Raw genomic sequence first — 16,114 nt, 5'->3', positions numbered from 1 at the left:
AAAAAAATTTAGAGTATGAAGAAACACATAAAAAGATAAAAATCACAAGACAAAAAAGATGAAAATGAATTGGAAGAAGACTGAGAGATTTAACATACAAATCAAAAGAGCTCTAGAAGATGTGTTTTTAATTACTATGGATGCATAATAGTTGTACATATTTGTAGAGTACATGTGATATTTTGATATAAGCATACAATATGAAATGATCAAATCAGGATGATCAGGATATTCATCACTTCAAGGATTTATCATTTCTTAGTGTTAATAACATTTCAGTCCTACTCTTTTAGTTATTTTGAAGTGTACAATAAAGTATTGTTAATAATAAGATCAATTGTGCTACCAAACACTAGATCTTATTCTATTTGAGTGTATTTTTGTACACATTAGCTTTTCCCTCTTTATCCCACCTCTCCCTATTACCTTTCCCAGCCTTTGGTAACCATCATTCTACTCACTATCTCCATGAGTTCAGTTTCTTTTTTAGCTCTCACATTTGAGTGAGAACACACAATATTTGTCTTTCTGTGCCTTGCTTATTTCACGTAACATGTTATCCAGATCTATCCATGTTGCTGCAAATGACAGGATTTCATTTTTTTTTATGGCTCAATAATATTCCATTGTGGGTATGTACCACATTTTCTTTATCCCTTCATCTGTTAATGGACATACAGGTTGATTCCATATCTTGGCTATTGTGAATAGTACTGCAATAAAGATGAGTGTGCAAGTATCTCTTTGATATCCCAGTTTTCTTTCTTTTGGATATATATGAGCAGTGGGATTGCTAGATTGTATGATAGATATAAATAGAGACAACAAGAATTCAAAAAGTTAGAGGGATGGAGTTAAATTGTAGAGTCTTTTGTTTTGTTTTTGTTTTTCTCATTTCAATTTTATTAAAACTTTAGCAGTACAAATTATCCAGATTGCAGATTATCAAAAGATCAACTCAGTGAAATCCACATTAAAAAAAGGGGCAAACATAAAATAACCCAAAAACAATGAAAAGGAACAACATAAAGAAGATTCACTAGCAAGTCTCTCAAACTTAAAATTCAAAACAGAATGGAAATAAGTTTATATAACTCATTCATCCACTTTTGTCTTCATCTGTTTCAGGGCTTGATTCATGATCACATTTTTTATTTCTTTCATGTACACGGTCAATTTCTTGACCCTTTGATTCTTGGTTTTCTTTTTCCACTGAGGATCTGATCTTCTCATCCTCCTTATTTTTCAATGTGGAGGACTTTAATTCATTGTTCTGACTGCTTTGTTTTATTTTTGAGAAGGGACTTTGATCTATATCAGCCTTTTTTCCCCCTGCTATTATTTGAGGTTATTACGATCACAACTTTTACAGTACATTCTTTTCTCACTGTGTGAACTCTTACTTTTCTGTGTGAACTCTTACTTTCTTGGTTTCTGTATTTTTCTTAGTTTCTGTTTTTACCTTCTTCTCTCTCTGAACTCCGTGGGTCTCTCCTCCTTCTCCTCCTATCTTTACTTCTTAATCTTCCTGGTGGTGTTCTTCTCCCTCGGCTTTGTGACCATCCTCTTCTCCCGTATTCCTGTTCTCTGTATCTATGGTACTCCTTTCTTCTGCTGCAATCTCTGTCATGGCTTTTGATCTCACTCTTCTTTTTCTGTCCCTACTTCTGCTTTGCTCTCCTGTTCTGCTATTATAACTGTGTTTATGTTGAGTTACATCACATTCTCTACTCCTGGATTGTGTACATCTATCCTTTTCCTTAGTTTTACTATGATCATGCTCATTACTCTTTGATTCTAACTGTTTAGATTTCTCTTTACTTCTACCCCTTTCCTGATCTTTTCCTTTAGAATCAGGCTGCTTTACTTTTTCTTTAACATTCTCATGATCCCTTCCTTTGCTCCTTGATCTAATCCTCTTTTCTTCATGTCTATTATGTTTTGAATATCCTTCTTTACTCTTTGATTTCTCTTTGCTCTTACTCTTAATTTTAGATTTGTCCCTTTACTTTGTTTGTATTATATTTATCATATTTTTCTGAATTTCTTCTGATGTCTCTCTTTGCTGTTAGATTTACAGTCTTTAACTTTATTTCCCTTTCTATTTTTTCTGTTTGGACTCTCAAATACATTCCTGTGGTTAGTTATTTTTCTCTCTTTTACTCTAACTGAACTTCTCTGATTTTCTTTTATTTCACTCAGCTCACTCTTATCCCCTTTGATCCATCTTTCACCACTTGATACCCTCATTCTTTGAGCTCTCTGCATCTCTTGCCTCCAATGTGCAGGAGTCTCACTAAGGCTGAAACAATCCCTTGATCTGGATCTGGAAGAGTTTGATAACACCTTGATCCTCTTCCTTTAATTTTCCTGCCAGATCTAGTAACTAAAAGTCATCTCTGGTATGAAGCAGGCTGGGAGTTAGATGGATTACATTCTCTTTCTCTTTCTCCCTCTCTGGCTTTTCCTTTCCATTTCATCAGCTTTAGGAGGGCTTTTTCTCATTAGGAATCTATTTTCAGGTACTCTCTCTTCTGGACAGACAGTAGACTGGGGTTGTGCTTTAAGATTTTCAGCTTCACTCTCACTAGATGCACTCTTCTTGCTTTTCTTTCACTTCTTCTTTTCCTTCTTGTGTTTTTGGGATTTTTTCCGATTTTTTTTTTCCTTTTCTTTGATTTCTCTTCAGAAGCACTTTCGGAATCACAGGAATCAGGTGAGAACTGAGAATCACTTGAGCTATCTTAGTTGCTAGATGAGGAGGAGGAAGATGATGATGATTTATACCTTTTCTTTTCTTATTTCTTAACTTTAGATTTGGGAATCACCTCTCCACAACTGAGTATCTGTACCTCTGTAAATGCTTTGCTAGCGGCATCCGTCTTGTGGTTTTCTCTCTCTTACAACTTCTTGGCTAGAGATTACTTGTCCAAAAACAACATGACACCCATCTAAATGAGAAGTTGGTTTCATTGTTACGAAGAACTGTAAACCATTTGTATCCTTCCTTCTGTTGGCCGTTGACAAGAGAAAATCTTTGTTGTTTTTGACAGCAAAATTCTTGTCTTCAAAAAATCCTTCTTAGGTAGATTCCCCTCCTCGTCCATTTCCTTCACTGAAGTCACCACCTTAAACCATAAAGTCCTTGACAACTCTGTGAAAGAGACAACTCTTATAATGTAATGGCTCTGAGTTGATTTCTCTGTCCCCTTTTCACCTGTACAAAGACAACTAAACTTCTCACTTGTTTTGGGGCACACATCAGAAAATAATTCAAAGACAACTCTTCCAGCAGGTTGTTAATGACAATGTCTAAAAAAAAAATCGAGGACATTGAAACTTTATTCCCATGGCTCCAATACTTAATCTTCAAATGAAGAAAAGACCAAAAAAAAACATGGACAACTGATCCCTTTGCTCCTGTGCCGGTAGAGTTTCCTCTTCTTTGGTCCAGTCCTTTAAACCGTTTCATATCTACCCCTGCCAGAAAAGGAGCTAAAGCCCCCTAACTGCCTCCCTCCCTGACAGTTCAGTCCTAATTGTTGAGGTGTTTTTTGTTTTTTGTTTAGTTTTCTCTTTATTTGCTTGTTTTTCTATTCTTTGTAATCAGAGTGGTCATCAGTTTAAAACAATTGATTATAAGATGTTATTTGCAAGCCTCACATTAACCACAAAACAAAAACATGTAATACACACAAAATAAAAAGCAAGAAATTAAAACATACTGTCAGAAAAAAATTACTTTTATACAAAGGAAGTCAGGAGAAAAGGATAAAAGAAAGAGAGGATCAACAAAACAGCCAGAAAGCAAATAAAATGGCAGTGGCAAGTCCTTGATTATCAATAATAACACTGAATAGAAATGGGGTAAATTATAAGTTAATCAAAAGACATGAAGAGGCTGAATAAGGTACACACACACACACACACACACACACACACACAAGACCCGACTATATGCTACCTACAGGAAATTTACTTCATGTATTAAAACAGAGATGGCCTAAAAATAAAGAAATAGAAAAAGACAATTCAGGCAAATGGAAACCGAAAAAAGCAGTATATCTACTTATCAGACAAAGTAGATTTGAAGACAAAAACTGTAAAAAGAGATAAGGTCCTTATATAATGATAAAGGGGTCAGTTCATCAAAAGGGATTTAACAATTGTAAGTACATATGTGGAAAATATTTGCATTTGAAATACAAATAAAAGGAGTCTCAGAAAAAGAAGAAAGGTAAAAATTTAAAAATTTTTAAAAAGACTGAAAATCTATAACTTTAATGAATTTCTAATCAAAATTTAAACAGGGTTTCCATAGAAATAGAAAAATGGATTTTAAAATTTATACAGAAATGCAAACACTTTGGAATAATTAATGAAAATTCTAAATAAATGATGAAGACTACTCAAATGAGAACAACCAAAGTCTATTCATTTGGAGCTTGCTATAGTAAGAGAGTCAGCCACTAGCACTTGTTTTTGGCAGAAATACAAAGCAGGCAAGGCAGTTGGAATAGCTATAACCATTATAATAGCTAAAATTAAAAAGCCTGAAAATAGCATGCATTGGTGAGGATGTAGAACAAATAGAACTCTTATAACACAGCTGGTAGGAATGTAAAATAGTACAACCACTTGGATATGAGTTTGGTAGTCTCCTAAAAGTTAAACATAAACTTACTGTACTGCCCAACCATTCTACCTCTAAATAGTTAACAGAATTAAAAATATATTTACACAAAACATCATACATAAATGTTCATAGCCAATTTATTTGTAATTGCTAATCATTAGAGATAATTAAAATGTCTCTCAACAGATGCATAGTGTGAACGGAAAATAAATCTTGGGGCCCCAAAATCACTAAGCTAAAGGGAAAAGTCAAGATGGGAACTGCAGAAGGCAAACCTGCCTTCCCATTCTATTTAATCACCCTTCTGCTCACTGAGATCAATGTATATCTGATTGCCTCCTTTGGATAGGCTAATCAGAAACTCAAAGAATGCAACCATTTGTCTCTCACCTACCTGTGACCTGGAAGCCCATCCCTGCTTCCAGTTGTCCTGTCTTTCCAGACCTACCCAGTGTTCATCTTGCATGTGATGATTGACTTCTCATGTTTCCCTAAAATGCATAAAACCAAGCTGTGCTCTGACCATCTTGGACACATGTTGTTAGGACCTCCTGAGGCTAAGTCGCAGGTACACATCATCAACCTTGGCAAAATAAACTTTCTAAATTAACTGAGACCTGTCTCAGATATTCAGGGTTCACAATAGATAAACAAAATGGGATATTTTCATCCAATAGAACATTCTTCAATAAACAAAACAATCCACACAGATAACAAACAAATTCTGAATTAAAGGATCTGAATTAAAGAATTTACATGGCACATACTCTAAAATTGACCACATAACTGGACATAAAACCATTCTCAGCAAATGCAAAAGAACTGAAATCATACCAAACACTCTCAGGTCACAACACAATAAAAATAGAAGTCAAGACAAAAAAATCACTCAAAACCATGCAATTCCATGGAAATTAAACATGTTCCTGAAAGACTTTTGGGTAAATAATGAAGTTAAGGCAGAAATCACAAAGTTCTTTGAAAATAATGAAACAAAGATACAACATACCAGAATCTCTGGGACACAGCTAAGATGGTGTTAAGAGGGAAATCATAGCACTAAATGCCCACATCAAAAAGTTAGAAAGATCTCAAATTAACAACCTAACTTCACAACTGAAAGAATTAGAAAAGCAAGAACAAATCAACCCCAAAGCTAGCAGAAGATGAAAAAGAACAAAAATCAGAACTGAACTGAAAGAAATCGAGACACAAAAGGTCATTCAAAAGATCAACAAATCTAGGAGTTGGATTTTTCTGAAGAAATGAATAAAATACACATACAAAATGAACTTCTAATTTACAATTACAAGGTAAAGATAGAACAGAGGGGGGAAGAAAGAAAAACAAATTCTGCAAGAAAAAGTAGGTGACTTTATACACAATCTCACGGTAAAGCAGATTCCTTTATCTAAAACTAGAAAATAAAGTGTTCTAAAAACCATTTCTAGCCATATAAAAGTTCAAACATTTATAGCAAAAGACATAATCTTAGTCCATTCAGGCTGCTATAACAGAATACGAGAGATTGGGTGCTTTATAAACAACAGAAATTTATTTCATACAGTTCTGGAGGCTGGGAAGACCAAGATCATGGCACTGGCAGATTTGGTGTTTGGTAAAGGCCTACGTCCTAGTTCACAGAGGGTCATGTTTTCACTGTGTAATCACATGGTGGAAGGGGTGAACAAGCTCTCTGGGGCCTCTTTTATAAGGGCACAAATCCCATACTTAATGGGACTTGATACATTCCCAAAGGGCCCATCTTCAAATATCACCACCTTAGAGATCTGGTTTCAACCTAGGAATCTGGAGGGATGCAAACATTCAGTCCATAGCAAACACTATAATCAAATTCCAACGCTGAAAAGTGAAAATGGGTGCCTGCAATGTATTTTTAATCTCTTACATTGACAAGAAGGAAAATTTCCAAGAGAAAAGTATATGAGATTGTGAATAGGAATTCACAAAAGGACAAATCCAAATAGCCAATAGAATATAGAAAAAGGCTTAAAATCTGTACCAGTCAGGAACATGTGAACAACTAATCCAACAATGAGTTATGATTTTATAAACATTAGACTGGCAAAAGACCAATAACAGTTCTTACTAGTAGAGACTTGGGAAGGAAACGTTTATTCTTGCACACTTCTGGTAAAATGTAAATTATTCCTATTTCTGGAATACATTCTAGAAACATTTATTACAATTAAAAATATATACACTCTTGACTCAGTAATTCTACTCTTGGGAATTTGTTCCATAAAAATAATAGTTTCACTACATAAAGATATATTTTTAATGATGTTTGATGCAACATTGTTTGAAGGGGGGGGGGGGAAGGAAGATAAAACAAACACCAAACAAAAAAATCCACCAATTGAAGAAAGGTTGACAAAATTGTAACCATTCACACCATAAAATAGTATGCTGCCATGATAAGTAATCAGTTAGAACTTCAACAAGATTTCACTGATGAAAACGAGATCCAGAAAAGTCTGCGTGTCAGTTGAGAATGTGTTTGATTGTAAAGAAAAGAAAACTCACTGATCATGGTTTAAGCAAATTGGGGTTTATTTTGGAAATCCAAAGGTCAGCAGTTGCTGGTATTAATTCAGCCACTGAAGATGCTATCAGGCACTCAGCCTGGTATTTCCATCATGCCACCATTAACATTATAGCTTTTATCCTCACATGTGTCCCATCAAGGTCCAAAGATTATATTGTCATTTCAGGTTTTATTTCCACTTTCCAAGAAGGATCAAGGGACAACAACAACAACAATAACAATCAAATTTATCCCATTTATTAAGAAAGAAAACTTTCCTAAAAATCCTTGCAACAGATTTCCTCTTGGGTATAGTTGACCAGCACAGGGACATTTGCCTGTCCTACCCCTCAGCACCAAAGATGTTTGCTGTGACTTCAAATGTTAAGCTTTCCAGCCTCTATTAGTAAAGGAAGGGTCAGGAAAATATATTTTATAATTTGCATATATTGTAAAAATATATTTGTATACTATAATCTTATTTTTATAAATCAATGACAAAATTCTGTGAATATGCATATGTATTTTTATCTATGATTATATGAGCTTGAAGGAAAATATAGACACATACACACTAAGCCTTTATGTGGATTTCCTCAAGATAGGTAATATGGATAGAGAAGGCATGAAGAGAGAAAGCAAGCCAAAAAAAATTGTTAACTATGATGTGATCTTATGCATGCATTTAAATAAGATATATATATAAATATTTATACATATTTAAAAAATGTTTCCAATGTATCTTTAAAGATAGTAATTTACATCACAGTATGTATAATGAGGAATATTTCATTTGTTATAAAATACATAAACTTATATGTGCCTGGAAAAATAATATCCAACATTCATTGAGCTCTTACTTTGTGCCATACATATTTATACAAATGACTTACCTATTTTAATCCTCTCAACAATGCTACAAGCAACTGGTGTTATCCCCACTTCACAGATATGAAAACTAAGGCTTAAAGGAGTTCAGTGGCTCACCCAAATAACACAACAGGTGAGTCAAAGAACATACATAATATTAACATCGCTCACCTCTGGAAGTGGAATAAGGATAGGTTTGGGGAAAGAGGAAGAGAGGTATACACTTTTCCCTTTATTTATATAGAACATTCTCACTATTTTTTTGATGAGTTTGTGTTTTATAAACAAGTTGAGATTTAAAAAAAAAATGCAGCCAATTTTATCCCATTTATTAGGACCTACACTTAACCATAGAAGTGAGGAAAGTTTGTTTCCTTTTCTATACCATTTCTATATTTAAATTTATTTTCTCCACTTACTTCCCTATATCATTTTTTCTTTACTTTTATTTCTGCCTCCTAATAAAATTGTTTAGTCTCCTCAATATTTCTCCAATTCTCATCTTCAAAGTAAGATAAATTATATTTCCCATCCCCTCACACGCGCAGAAAGAAATCCTAGGGAGAAGAACAGACACCAAGCTCTCTTCTCAAGCTTACAGAGGATTACACATGTCAGAGAAATTCATTTTGATGTAAAACAGATCCGAATGCAAACTCCAGAGAACTGAACTGTCAAGCATTATTTGAGGAGGGTGATCAGGCAATGTGTCTGGGGTCCCATCAGATAGAATTCATTGTCATACATGGTAAGAAGGAAACAGAACTAAGGTAGAGAATGTGGATACCCTCAAAGTCCCTATATTAAACAGAGATTGGAATGCTACACTCCAGTGTCAAATCCCACAACAGTCTGGAGAAACATTTCAACTCAGAGAGAGAAAATCTCTTCAGCCTCTTAAGTCACTAGATCCCTGCCTCTGCTTAGCTCCTGACTTTGAGCATGTTCCAAGCTTCTGTTGGAAATTGCAATGGGGAGTGGATTAAGCACAGCTGGGCTTTCACACTTAAACCTTGAGCATTAACGGTTCAGCAAAGCAAGGTTTTCCCATTAGAACTACTGCACTTCCAAGTCCAAACTATTGATAAACTCCCAAGTTTAGTCCATCTGTAAGAAATATGCAAGCATGTTGCCCATAAACTAGAGCACACATCTTAAAGTGGAATCAGAGTCAAGGAAAACAGCCAAGTGGAAACTGCCTTGACTAAACAAATAGTATTTCTCACACATTGCTGAGGTAAAAAGAATAAAAGTTTTCTCAACACTAACTTATCACATACAGTAACAATTGAACATTTAAGGGATGGGAGAGATCACCATTAAATGAAACTCTTTTTTAAACAGACTCCAAACACACACACACACACACACACACACACACACACGTTAATATTCTCCTCTTAATAAAATAATATCTAGAATGCATTTTCAAAAAGTTTGATAATTTAGCTTCAATTCATTATTATTATAATAAATGCATAGAGATATTCTTATTCATAGTGGTGTCAGTTTTAAAAATCTTACTATTTTTAGAACTTGTTCAAAGATGCTGAGTGAGATTTCATCCTAGCTTGGAACATCTAGGGGTTCATATTTTCCTTTATAGCTTTTACCTTGAAATTTACCTGAATTCTCAAAAGACCACAAGAAGTGAGATTTAGAAAACGGGAAACATTCCATAAAAGTATTACTAAAATAATCTAAAATTATGTTTCACTAGCGTAAAGGGAAATCCACTAAGACTCGCCTAGAGGCCAACATTTCTCCATTGTTACTAACATTTTCTAGGAATAACTTTTAATAATTTAGGTTCCCTGTGAGTGGTCTTTTCATGGGATAAGGGAAGGGAAGGCATTGAACACTGAAAAGAGAGGTAAATGAACTCAAAGACAAGCACAATAAACATGTGCTGATAAAGAGAAGGAATTTTTCCTTTTTAGAAGAAAAATAACAGTAGGAAAATAACAATAATAACAGAAATTAGAAATTAAATTGAATAGACAAAGCTTGCCAATATTTAGTTACCCACCATGGGCTAGTTATGACACCAAGTGTTTTCCTTGTAAACCTCACATGAACACTTTTATTGCTTCCATTTGGAATATGAGAAAACTGGGTCTGAGGGAGGAGCTTGCCCTTGGTCACACAGCTAGAAAGTAGCATAGGTGAAATAAAATACCTATCCTGTCTGATTCTAAAGCCTTGCTTTGAATCACCTGAGAGAAAGAGATGCTGCTTAATATTAGCTACAGAGATAAACAGGGTAGAAAATAGTTGTACAACATATGTGCAAGAGAAGGAGAGGAGAGTTGAAAGCTGAGGAAGGAGGATTAAGGGAGAAGAGGAGAGGGGAAGAGAAGGGAAAAGAGGGAGAGAACAAAATGGGGTTTCCTTGGAGGGCCCTGGGAAGTCACCCAGGGATGATAGGGACTACCTTGTTTTTCAAGCTAGATTTTCCTGTTTGTATCCCTCAACTACCAAACTGATTCAAAGCTCTCTTCTTACCTTATACACTTCTGAATCTTATACCACAGATAATTCAGAATCTTTGCTAATGAACCAAAACTGGAGAAGAAGCCAAGCTGTGAGATTCAAGCTCCAGATATCCAAAGGTGGATTGATATTCAGTTGTTGCTAATTAAACTTAACCTAGGAGATATATCTCCAGAACCTAGCCCAAAGTTTGTAGAACCATGACCATAGAGGGCTGTAATTTCACGATGACCTATTCTGTCAATTCTACCTAAAATAAATAGGGCACTAAGCCACTGTATCCTGCCCTTAAATTCTCATCATTCCATTGGAAATGTAACAGAGAAGCTGCGCTTATAGGACCAAGCAACATAAAATCTATGGGGCCAAGACTTTCTGTAGCATAGTAGCCAGATCAGTTGTGTGTTTCTTTGTTTTGTTTGCAAGCAGTAAAAGTGGCTCTAGCTAACTGAAGCAAAGCAGCTTTAGTGGTAGGATATAGGATCATTTGAAAACTTAAAAAATCTCTAAAGAGCCAATCTTAGGGGGAAAAAAGAAGCAGAGATCCAAGCAGCAGGAACTAATCAACAATTAAGGTGACAACACTACAAAGAATCAGCTGCCATCATCTTTTCATCCTGGCATCACTGAACTCTATAATATTTGAAGTCCTCAAAGTGAGAAGTGAGTTGGCCTTATTTGGTTCTCTTACTGATCTCTTGGCTAGGGCAACTTAATTGACAGTTCCATCAATAATATGAACACTGGGGAAGAGACAGTTATACAAAGGAAAACTGGGGACAGAGTTCTCAAAAGGGGGGTGAAGTGAGAAACCAGTGTTTTAAGTAAAGGGAAAAAAATCCACTCCAGTATCCCAGTGCTTTGATTTCCCTTAGGGATCTGGATTCTCTCATTCATTCATGTGCATGTATGTGCATGTATGTTCTTTCTTTCTCTCTGTCTCTCTTCCTCTCTCTCTCTCTCTCTCTCTCTCTCTCTCAAGACAGGGGTTGAGCAAGAAGTGATAAAGAAAGGAACATGCAGAAAGAGGGATGACTTTCAAAAATATCCAAGGCAACTATTCTGGATGAAAATAATGAGCTTGTGGCACTTTTTTGTTTTTTTAGGTTTTTCAGCCCTTTTTGGTAGAGCAGTTTTAGTTACACAACAAAATTAATAAGGATTAATAAGGAGGGACAGATATTTCCTATATAACATCTGCCCTAGTACATGCATAGCCTCCCCCATTATCAACATCAGCCACCAGAATGGTACATTTGTGAGCCAGTATTATACTGACACATCAATATCACTCAAAGTCCATGGTTTACATTAGGGTTCACTCTGTGTTGTGCATTCTATGAGTTTGGACAACTATACAATGACATGTAGCCATCACTACAGTATCATATAGAATACTGTCATTTTTTAAATCTTCTATGCTCTCCCTACTTACCCCTCGCAACCACTGACCATTTTACTGTCTGCATAGTTTTGCCTTTAAAGAATGTCATATAGCTGCAATCATACAGTACGTAATATTTTCAGGTTGGATTATTTCATTTAGTAATACCCTTTGAAGTTTCCTTCTTATCTTTTCATGGCTTGATAGCTCATTTCTTTTTAGCATTGAGTAATACTCTATTGTCTGGATATACCACAGTTAATTTATCCATTCACCTATTGAAGGACATTTTAGCTGCTCCTAGGTTTTGGCAATTATGACTAAAACTGCTACAAGTATCTATGTGAAGGACATAAGTTTTATGTGGACATAAGCTTTCAACTCATGAGTAAATATAGAGGCAGTCAATTGCCAGCTTGTATAAGAGTATGTTTAGTTTTATAAGAGACTGCCAAAATGTCTTCTAATGTGGCTGTAACACTTTCCTATCAGCAATGTATAAGAGTTCCTGTTGCTCCGTAGCCTTGTCAGCATTTGGTGTTGTCAGTGTCCCACATATTGGCCATTCTAGTAAGTGTATAGCAGTATCTCATTGTTTTAATTTGCATTTTCCTGCTGACATATGATGTAGAGCATCTTTTCACATGTTATTTGTTATTTGTATATATTTTTAGATGAAGAGTCTGTGATGGTCTTTGGCCCATTCAGACAATTTTAAAAGACTTTTTGAAACGGTATAATAATGGCAGAAATGTTTATTTTTGACACCTTAAAATAGCTGTTTTAAGAAAATGAATTTTGATGAATATGAAGCCCTTTAGTCTGCTGGCACCTTGACATGCAAATCTGGGAGAAGTTATAGAGAGCGTGGAGTTCATAATAGAAGACAGTTTGAAGAGCTGTGGAATGAGAATGTGCAATTGGAAATCAAAAAGTATATTTTGTTAGCAGCAAACCCGGGACTGCTCAAGACATGTACACTGTGACTGCCCTTTAGAGAAAGCCATTTATGGTCTATGTGCCAAAACAAAGCTGAGAGAGGTGATAACAAAGCAAAACAAGATAGAAAAGTGAAGTAGTAGAACACACAGATCCAGAGAAGTCTATACGGAAGCATGGGAAACAGGATTAACAGAATAACTGCCTTGACAGCTACTGGTCTTTCAAGTCCAGTTCATGTCCTTCTGGAAGAATGGTGAAATTTCCAGGCCTTGGGGAAAAGATATACCCTTGATAAATCCTTCTATAATTGAGCCAGATGGATCGGTTTCTGGTTTACTGCTATTAAAACAATTCCAGTATAAGACAAATACCCTTAGTCAATTTTGCAGCAAAAGTTCATGTCCTGGCCAGGAATCCCAGGAGGCTAGATGCCTGCCAAGATGGGTCATTTGACACAAAGGAAGGAGAGACCTGCAAAGGAACCCTGCTATGGCAGCTTTAGCATCAGGAACTGTGGGGATGAAGATATGAGCATTTGCCAACTCGGGCAAATAATAATTATAAACAGAGATCTGAAACTTGCAGTTCTGGCAGGCATTCCATTACTAGCCTCACAGTCTGTGTTGGGTGAATCGTGACACTCCTACCAGCCTCCCTCCAATTGTGAGCAACCGAGTGATGAGGATACTTGTCACTACTTTTCACAGCTCATGAGTGGTGAGCGATTACTGTGATTAACAAGGACACTGGGTTCATTCGCATGATGAACTTGCAGCTTTGGACAGTGAGCAATTATGGTCATTAGCGATTCAGAGTGATTAAAAGTTCATTGGCTAAGGCAAAACCTCAGCTGATGGGGGAAAAGTGATAGAGAGGGGCATGCCCACTGCATGGGGAGTGGATGCTGATATAGAGCCACTAACATGAGAAGCAGAGGACAGACATCAATTGTCATTAATTTGGTTGCATCCACAATGACCCATAATAAACTGACCTTCCCTGACAGAGAGAAAAGGGAAGAGAAAGCAATTATTAACAAAAGGATATTTTTTAGTTTGGGGGGAGGAGGGATTAAAATCCTCTTTATCCTGAGAAAATAAGATTAACTTTAAAACATTTCCATTAACTCTATTTTGGCCAGATTCAAGGATAGTTGAGTCTAAGAAATGCAGGTATATGAAACTGAAAAACTGAACTGAAAAGACTTGGCATAGTGGTTAGTAAACTAGGCTCTGGAATCAGATACATCAAGGTTAATTATCTTCTACTTACCAGCTGTGACCTTGTGAAGTTTACTCAGTCTGAAAAACATCAGTAACTCTAAACACTGAATTGCTAAAAGACTCAATGAGAAAAATATTTAGAAATGTGCCTAGCATACAACCCTCAAGAAATATTATTATTAGGAACCACAAAAACAATCTAGAAATCATTTTGTCATTCATTGCAAATCCAAGGAATTCATATACTTTTATGTGCCCATTGAAGTCTGTGTCACTTAGGCATACTTACCAAATTTACAGTTGATATGATACTGTGAAAAATATTCAATTGAAATGGATAACAAAATTGAGATCTCAAATGTTCTTAACTATCTGAGATAATAATCCAACTCTAACATAATGAAAATTGAATTCTGTAACTTATTTCATATCAGTCATCATACTCAGTACTGGGCATATAAAGATGACTAAGAAGGGGGCCATGCTCTCAAAATGCTCAAGGTTCAGTTGGAGAGTGTCTTAGTCCATCTGCATTGCTATAAAGGAATACCTGGGGCTAGGTAATCTATAAAGAAAATAGGTTTATTTGGCTCACAGTTCCACAGGCTGTATAAGAAACATTGCGCCAGCATCTGCTTCTGATGAGGGCCTCAGGCTGCTTCCATTCGTAGTGGAAGGCAAGTCAGTATGTGCAGTGAGAAAGGAAATGAGAGAGAGAGAGGGAGGAGGTGCTATGCTCTTTTTAATAACCAGCTCTTTGGGGAACGAACAGAGGTGGAACTCACTCATTACTATGAGGATGTTACCAAGCCATTCATGAGGGATCCACCTACATGACCCAAACACTTCCCATTAGGCCCCAACTTCAAAACTGGGGATCAAATGTCAATGTGATATTTTGAGATGTCAAACAAACCATACTCAAACTATAGCAGAGAGAAATGCACACACCAACAAAGGCCATCCCCTTGTATAAGCATAGTCACAAGGCCATTCTAGAGAAAGGAGTATGTAATCTTCTACAGGATGGGAGGAAGAGAAAAATGGAGGGAGTTTTATCTCATCTGAATTTCAGGCAGAGAAAATACAATATGCAAAGAAATGAAACGTTAAATGACATGTCATATTTGAGAGACTATAGTAGAAAGAGAGAAGTGGTGAGTGAATGGAGAAAACGAGAGAGAAATATATGCTGGGAAAGATATTAAGAGACGTCAAGTGCCATGTTAAAGAATGTAGGTGTTATCTTGAAAGGTACAAGAGAGGAGTTAAGTAGTCGATTCAAAAAATCTATTTAGTAAGCACCTTCTGTGTGCTAGACATTGTCATAGTAAGCACCTTCTGTGTGCTAGACATTGTCACTTAGAATGTATCTGGTAGCAGACAAGATTTCCTGACCTCCTGGGACTTATATTCTAATGACAGAGAGGAATAATATTGAGCATATAAATAAATTTTAAAACTTTTTTCCAAATAGTATTAGGTGCTACCAAATATGCTGCAAAGAAAGTATAATAGGGTAAAGAAATAGTGATGTGGACAAGGATGCTACTTGAGCCAAGGTGGTCTAGGAGTGCTTCTCTCAGGAGGTGACATTTGAGCTGAGGCGTGAATAACAAGAAAACCAAACCAGGCAAAGATTTGGAGACATAACAGTTGGAAGTGTAGAAAAAGAAAAGTAAACTACTCACTCTTTTAAGAAAGTGAGAAGAAGGCAATGAGTTTGGAGCCTGTGAGGAAAGGATGGTAGGAGTTACGACTAGAGAAGAAGGAAGTCAGGAGCCAGATATTGTAGCCCAGAAATTCTCCCTGAGAGCCATCAGGCTAGCCATACCTAGGGACATTTCTGAGACTCTGTCAGGGTGGGTTTTTTGTTTGTTTGTCAGTGACAACGACAGAAGCTCCTTCCTGGATTTGAGAAAACACAAAACAGAACTGCAAGGGTTCCTGTAGCACACAGGAAAGTCTACATATCAGAGTTGTGATTCATCTTATATGACTTTCTAATGTCCCACTAA

The 16,114-nt window shown here is 36.1% G+C and overlaps 1 pseudogene; it reads right to left on the bottom strand.

The window, feature by feature from the left end:
* Nucleotides 1–1,099: 1,099 nt before the first annotated feature.
* On the bottom strand, nt 1,100–3,351 carry LOC112626214 (annotated as a pseudogene).
* Nucleotides 3,352–16,114: the final 12,763 nt, after the last annotated feature.

The sequence above is a fragment of the Theropithecus gelada genome, chromosome 6 (genome assembly GCF_003255815.1).
Source record: "Theropithecus gelada isolate Dixy chromosome 6, Tgel_1.0, whole genome shotgun sequence".
Taxonomy (NCBI): Eukaryota; Metazoa; Chordata; class Mammalia; order Primates; family Cercopithecidae; genus Theropithecus; species Theropithecus gelada.
The sequence above is the reverse complement of the archived record's forward strand: the minus strand, read 5'-3'. Positions and strand labels throughout refer to the sequence as shown.